Here is a 6,704-nt window from a genome sequence, read left to right as displayed (position 1 = left end):
AGCAGGAATCCCCGCCCAGGCAGGCCGGCCAGGGTCCCTGTGCCGGGAGGTCCCGCCCTGGTGTCTGGTGTCCAGTGAGCGGGCAGGTGCTCCTTCTATCTGCATTAGCACCCTGGGCTCTGAGCTCCAGGCTGTCCTAGTGCAGTCATTTATCAGCAAAGAATGCAGCTGTGGGGGGGCCAGCAGTTAGCATAGTGTCTGTGTTGCAGGACTCCCATGTAGACAACTGGGGTTTGAGTCCCAGACCTGGTGGCTTAAACTCACGCCGGGCATGTATGCGTGCATGCCCAGGGTCCTGAGAGGAGAATGGAGGAGAAAGGCTTGCAGCATCGCTATTCCCCCAGGGGGTGATATCTCACTCTCTGTCTCTCTGTCTGGCGAGCGCACGCGCCCTATAGCAAAAACCTCTCCAGAACAAAAAAAAATGCGGTTGTGGATCCCCTCTCAGATGTGCCCTCTCTGCCAAACACAGGTCCCACCACGTGACACACATGTACATGTATGTCATGTATACTCTTGTGTGTGCATGCATATATACCACACACAAACCTCTACACGCACACGTGTGTGTGCATGTGGCACACCGAACACAGTACATGTACACACAAATGTAGATATTTGATTCACATACATGTACACACGTGCACACACTCGTACACATGTAGGTATGTGTGCACACACAGAACACATGTAAACAGATTACAAACACGTGCACCCACGCCTAGCATGGCCCACACACTGTCCCCAGATTTCTTTCTCAGGATAGCCAGCCAGTGAGAAGAAGGACGTTACATGGATTTAGTTAGAATTTCTCTTCCTGGCCCGGCCCACCCTGTGGATTTGGAGACAGTTCATTGGGACCGATCGTTTCCAGGTGGTATCCTTAGATTACTGGAGGCGGCAGTGGTTGGTGTGGAGTGGAGGTGGCTGCACCTACATGGCTGGCCTCATGTTTGAATCCTAGACCCAGTGGCTTGTAGGCATGCCGGGCATATCCGTGTGTATGTACAAAACCGGAGTCGAGGCTGGAGAAGGGATTGCGGTGTGGCCTTGCAGAGTGACCATCCCCAAGGGGTGATTTCTCATTCTCTCTCCCTGCCCCCTCACCCCTGCCTCTCTCTCCCCCCAGCAAGCTCATGCACTCTAGCAAAACCCCCCCCAAAGAAAAAGAGAAAAAAAGTTAAAGATGCTTGGTCTATTTTGTTTTTGTGTGTTTTTCTTATGTTTTATAAATTTGATACATTTTTATGTTTTTTGCTTTGGATAATTATTTTAAGAGAAAGGTTATATTTCAGTTATGGAATTTTCAGCTTTCTCTTTAAAGCCAGGGGTGTTTCTCTCTTCTCCTTGCAAAATGGCTAGCAAGTGTTGCTTCTCAGTCCTGGTGAATCTCAGGACTGGTGGTACCTCAGGGCAGAACCGTCGTGCTCTGCCGGGAAGATGGCCACCCCGGGCGTTCTTCAAAGCAGGAGCCCGTGGCCTTTGCTTTATTAGTAGCCAGGTCTTCAGGAGAGCGTGTAGCTATAGCACGTTGAGACGTGAGTGTCTGCTATGCTCACACTCATCCCACGTGGACGGAAACCCTGCCCTGGAGGGGCTTGTGCTGGGTCTGCATGTGTGGGAGTGCGTGTCTGGGTGGCCTTGCGTATGTGAGTGCGTGTCTAGGTAGCTGTGCACGTGGGTGAGTGTGTGCCCAGGTAACTGGATGATGACACGACTCACATCAGCTGAATCCTGCTTTTGCTTCATGGTCATCGGCCCTGGGGCAGCCGGAGAACGAGCGTTCTCTGAAGACACGAGGCGTGTGGGTTCTCCGTGCAGTTTGCCTGTGAAACCTGGGCCGTCCGATCGTGACCCTGGGCGGGCTCTTTTACAGTTTAGCTCTGGCCATTTTATTTTCATGACCAGATTATACCGGTCGTGTCCCAGTACTCCTTGGGGGAGCATGTGCCGGACGGTGCCTGGGGGGTGCCGTATCTGTTTTCCACTTTGAGATGTATCTTGAACGTGTGGCAAACTGCCAGGCCACGTGCAGGTCGCGACTCATTCCCAGCCAGTCCCGAGTGCTGTGAAAGTCGAGAAGATGGCGGTCAAGTTCGTTTTACGGTCCATTGGAGTTTGCCTTTTCTTCTTCTCGAGTTTACTAATTTGGAGAACTATTTACTCCTAAAAAGATTGTGCACATTACCTCTAAATGTAACTTATTTTTGAGAAATTTAGTATACCTCAGATGATTCTAGAACAAAGTATATATAATAGTTGGATGTAACACAAAGTTGACAGCGTAACGGGATGGCGAGGGCTGCTGAGAAGAGACGTTTCTGGTGTGACCGTGGCTTGGAGCGCTGGTGAGACTGGTAACTTTCTGGGATCCCAAGGACAAACTCTTTCTACCTAACGAGGTACTCTTTCTTTCTTTCTTTCTTTCTTTCTTTCTTTCTTTCTTTCTTTCTTTTCTTAAAGAATTATTATCACTATTTTTCAACTTTGCTTAGAGAGAGGCAGAGAGAGAGAGAGAGAGAGAGAGAGAGAGAGCGAGAGAGCGAGAGCAAGCTGCCAGGTCTAGGACTCGAACCGTGGTCAGCTGTGTGGGAGTCCAGTGCCCCCAAGCACCACGCCACCTGCCAGTCCCATTTTCAATCCTAGCAGGTACTTCGTCCCCAGCTAGTCTTAAATTGCTGCGTTCACAGATGTTCCTTAAGGAGAGAGACCAAATTATGTCCGTTTAACTGCTCTAAACACATGCTGACTCCCAGGTCGGACTAAGACCTTTGAAACGGCTACTTTAAAAGAGAAGCTGGTAGTTTGAATCCGGGCTTCGTCTGCATCCTGCCTGCCTTTACTTTCTGTCTTCCTTTCCTTTTTTTTTTTTTTTAAAGAATTCTTCTATTTAACTTTATTTATTTATTCATTTATTTATTTTAATTTGACCAGACAGGGGGAGAGAGAGAGACATACAGAGAGACGGGGTGGGCACGCCACCAGGTCTGGGACTCGAACTGTGGTTGGCTATGTGGGAGTCCAGCACCCTCAACCACGGTGCCACTTCTGACTCCATGCCTTTTCTTTTTTTTTTTTTAAAAGAGGTTTTTGCCTTAGGGTGTATGCGCTTGCCAGAGAGAGACAGAGACAGTGACGGAAAATGAGAAATCACCTCCCGGGGGGATAGCCATGCCACAATTCCTTGTTCTCCATTTTCCTCCCTGGAGTTTGGACATGTATGCACAAGTGCCCCATGTGATCTTCCTTCCTTCCTTCTTCAAGAGATATTTTGCTGTAGGGCACATGCGCTTGTCAGAGACACAGAGAGGAAGTGAGAAAGCACTCCTCCGGGTGGATGACCATGCCATAATCCCTTCTTCTCCATTCTCTTGGGATTTGGGGCTCACATGCACATGTGCCCAGCATGAATTTTAAGCTGCTGGGTCTGGGACTTGAACCATGGTCAACTATGTGCGAGTCCAGTGACTTCATTATGCCACAGCTCGTCCCCCAGCATGATTTTCAAGTCACTGGTTCTGGGACTTGAACTTCGGTTGGCCATGTGAGAATCCAGTGATGTAACTGCTTTGCCATCTGCTGCCCCTCTGCCTGCCTTTTCTTTAAAAAAAAAAAAACCAAAAAAAACCCCACACAGAGCTTTAGAAAATCTTCATCTTCTCTGTTGCTAAAAAGACGACTTTGATTTTGAAACCCTTACGTTATTTTGAATTCTCAGGACTTTGATTGGGTGACTGGGTAAAAGGGTTAAGGTTTTCAGCGCAGATCTGTAGAAACTGGGGGACTTGATAAGTGTGTCTGTGGGGATCAGCCGCTGGTGCTGGCCAGGTGGGAATGAGACTTCTTGGGAAAATGGATTGAAAGCGTGCAGCGTATGAAACCCACGCCGAGTTTTTAGTAATCTGCATTTCCATGAATTTTGAAGCCCCCTCCTGTGGGCTCACTCCATACATTCCTTTAGGGCATCGTTTTACCTGAGGAGTGTTTTTGACACCCAGAGACCCCTTTGAGTGCTGTATGTGGATCTAGGAGTACTTCACGTCATTAGGCTAATGGAAGAAATTTCTCCTTTGGGTGGAACATGATTTGTGGGTGAGCATTGTCATCCTCTGGCTTTTTAGCTTTGCGTAGACATGGTCCCGGCAGCTCTCCTTCCCGACTTAAGTCGTGGGAGAGCGAAGTTGTGACTCCAAGTCAGTAGTTCAAAGTGTGTCGCTGAGCTGGGACTGGGCCCTCCACTGAGAGAGTGCGACTGGGCATCTGGAGTGCTCCAAGGTCGGGCACGTGTGCACGTGTCTGCGTGTGTGTAGTACTGTGTTCGCCCCTCCTGCCCCAGCCTCCCAGCTCGACCGCAGGCGTGTCCTACCGTGGGCTGTTGAGGTGGGCTGGCCTTGCATTACTGCTGCTTGACACGCAGCAGCACCTAGTGGCTGAAAATTGTCACCGAATACAGAAGAACTCACATTCTAAGCACAAAATGGCATCAGGCAGTTGGGAAGCCATCCCTGAGAGACACTGTGTCCTCACGGGCAGACAAGGACTGGGTGTACAGCGAGGGAGTCAGGGTCGCCTTCGGATGGGAGAGGCAGGCGAGGCCTGGGCGTCTCAGGACCTGCTGCCTGTGGTAAAGGCTCTGCCTTCCTGGGAGCTCCTGGAGCAGGTCGCCTTGTGTCGGTGTGATCACAGTGGTCCTACTGTGTGCTGGTGCACGGGCAGCCAGAGCCCAGTCCCTCCGTTTATTTGTAGCACCCGAGTCACTCTGATGTGGCCAACCCGGTTTTTTTTTTTTTTTTTTTTTTTTGAGAGGTTTTCGCTATAGGGCGCGTGCGCTCGCCAGACAGAGAGAGACATAGAGCCAGAAAGCGAGAAATCACCCCCCAAGAGGGGATGGTCACGCCGCAATCCCTTCTCCTCCATTCTCCTCTCGGGATCTTGGGCACGCACGCACCCGCGCCCGGCGTGTTTTTAAGCCACCGGGTCCGGGACGTGAACCGCGGTCGACTACATGGGAGTCCAGCGACACAGCCATTACGCTAACTGCTGGTTCCCGCCATCCCGGTTTTGAGGTTGCTTCTGTGCTCACATCCGTCACATCCAACCCATAATCCGCAGAGCCTGCCTTCTCTGTTCCCCCTCGGGTCCTCGCTGACCTGGAAGTGGGAAGCCCCAGTTTCAGATGGAGTCCTATGGGACTGGGCGTACTCAACTGTGGCAGTTGACAGCGTGGCAGATCATGGGCCTCAGCCTCGTAGATGGGTGTGTGGAGCGAGGACCGTGGCACGGCAGGCCCTTCCGGGACTCGGGGCGAGGCACTTCGGAAGGAAAGTGAAGCATGCAAGTGAGCACACTTCCACTGCGCTGTCTTCCTGCCGCCCTGGCCTGCCCCTCCGCACCGTGCCGCTCTCCTGTGCCAGCGCTGGCCTGGCACGCTCATCACACTCGGTCTGCTGAGCATGCGCCTCGAGACCGCTGTGTGCATGCGAGCTGGCCGGCCAGGGGCCAGGGGTGAGGCTGCAGCATGCCTAGGAAGGGGGCCGAATGCCGGCTCCTTCTTCACAGAGTGCGACAGTGACTGGGGCCCGAGGGGGTTCCTCCATGCACCCCCTGAAGCGGGATGGAGCAGGCAGGATGGCAGGGGCAGGAGTGTGGGCTGCGGGCGGGGCAGGGGTCTGGTCGGGGCCTGCTGGGCAGGAGCTCGCCCACGTGCTGTGCTGGCGTCTGGCCTGCAGCAGGAGGTGCTCTGACCGATGTGTCCTTCCCGCTGTCCTGGGCAGACCCGCCCAGCCTGCTGCCCGTCCTGAGAACTGGCCAGGGACTCCGTCCAGCACCAGGCTGCCCCGCTCAGGTGCGCCGGGCAAGGCCATCGGGAGGCGCTGCTGTGTGGGGCTCCGGCCTGCCCAGGAGGTGGAGGTGATGTGGAGAAAGCAGTTACAGGTCAAGGAGGAGAGAAAACGGATGACAGGAGACCACGGGCAGTTCGGGGGCAGAGGGAGGTGACGACTCGCCGGTTCTGAGAGGAGAGCAGCACATCTGAGGTGGGTCCCATCGAAGATGGTCCTTGCGGAGACCCCGCCGTGGGGTCCAGGAGGCGCTGGGCCAACTGTGTCACGAGGGGACCGTGCCATCTAGATGGAGTCACACTGTCCTGTTCCGCTCCGTTCCTTCCCACGGCCACCTGGCGTTCCCTCAGAGCTGTCCCTAATACCTGTCCCGGACCGACGGGCCCCGCCCTGGAGGTACCGGGTGCCACGTGATGCTGTGATGGAGCGGTGCTGGGTCCGCCGTGCAGCAGACGCCAGGTTCCGGGCTCTACCCCGATGCAGAATAAGCCAGAGAACCAAGTTCGAGTGAGGTCTGCAGAGACGGGGGCACGGCGGAGACCGAAGGACGTGAGAGCGGCCGCTTCACAGACGGGGAGGCGGGCAGACGTGCCACGGCTCCTCGGGACAAGGTGCGGGACATGCGCCTCCTGGGTGTGCGCAGGACGGAGGCCGCGGCGGTGGGGTGGGAGTGTGGGGCTGGGGGGCCCTCACGCTCAGTTCTCCAGGTATAAAAACGCAGCAGTGTTCTTTAAGGAGATACTCTGCTGTGCTTGACAAGCCCACAAAGATGCCTGGTGACTTGGTCGGCGTCTTAGCAACCACAGCCCACTGCTGCCCGCGCCCGCACACGTGGGCATCCTGGTAACGGGGGGGGGGGGGGGG

At 54.2% G+C, this 6,704-nt stretch overlaps 1 protein-coding gene across 3 annotated transcripts in view; it reads left to right on the top strand.

The window, feature by feature from the left end:
- ZNF516 (zinc finger protein 516) overlaps positions 1 to 6,704 on the top strand; it is a 127,075-nt gene that overhangs the window by 50,614 nt on the left and 69,757 nt on the right. The window lies entirely within an intron of this gene.

Source organism: Tupaia chinensis, unplaced genomic scaffold, assembly GCF_000334495.1.
Source record: "Tupaia chinensis unplaced genomic scaffold, TupChi_1.0 Scaffold144119_1, whole genome shotgun sequence".
In the NCBI taxonomy this organism is placed as follows: Eukaryota; Metazoa; Chordata; class Mammalia; order Scandentia; family Tupaiidae; genus Tupaia; species Tupaia belangeri.
This window is presented reverse-complemented; position numbering and strand designations above follow the sequence as displayed.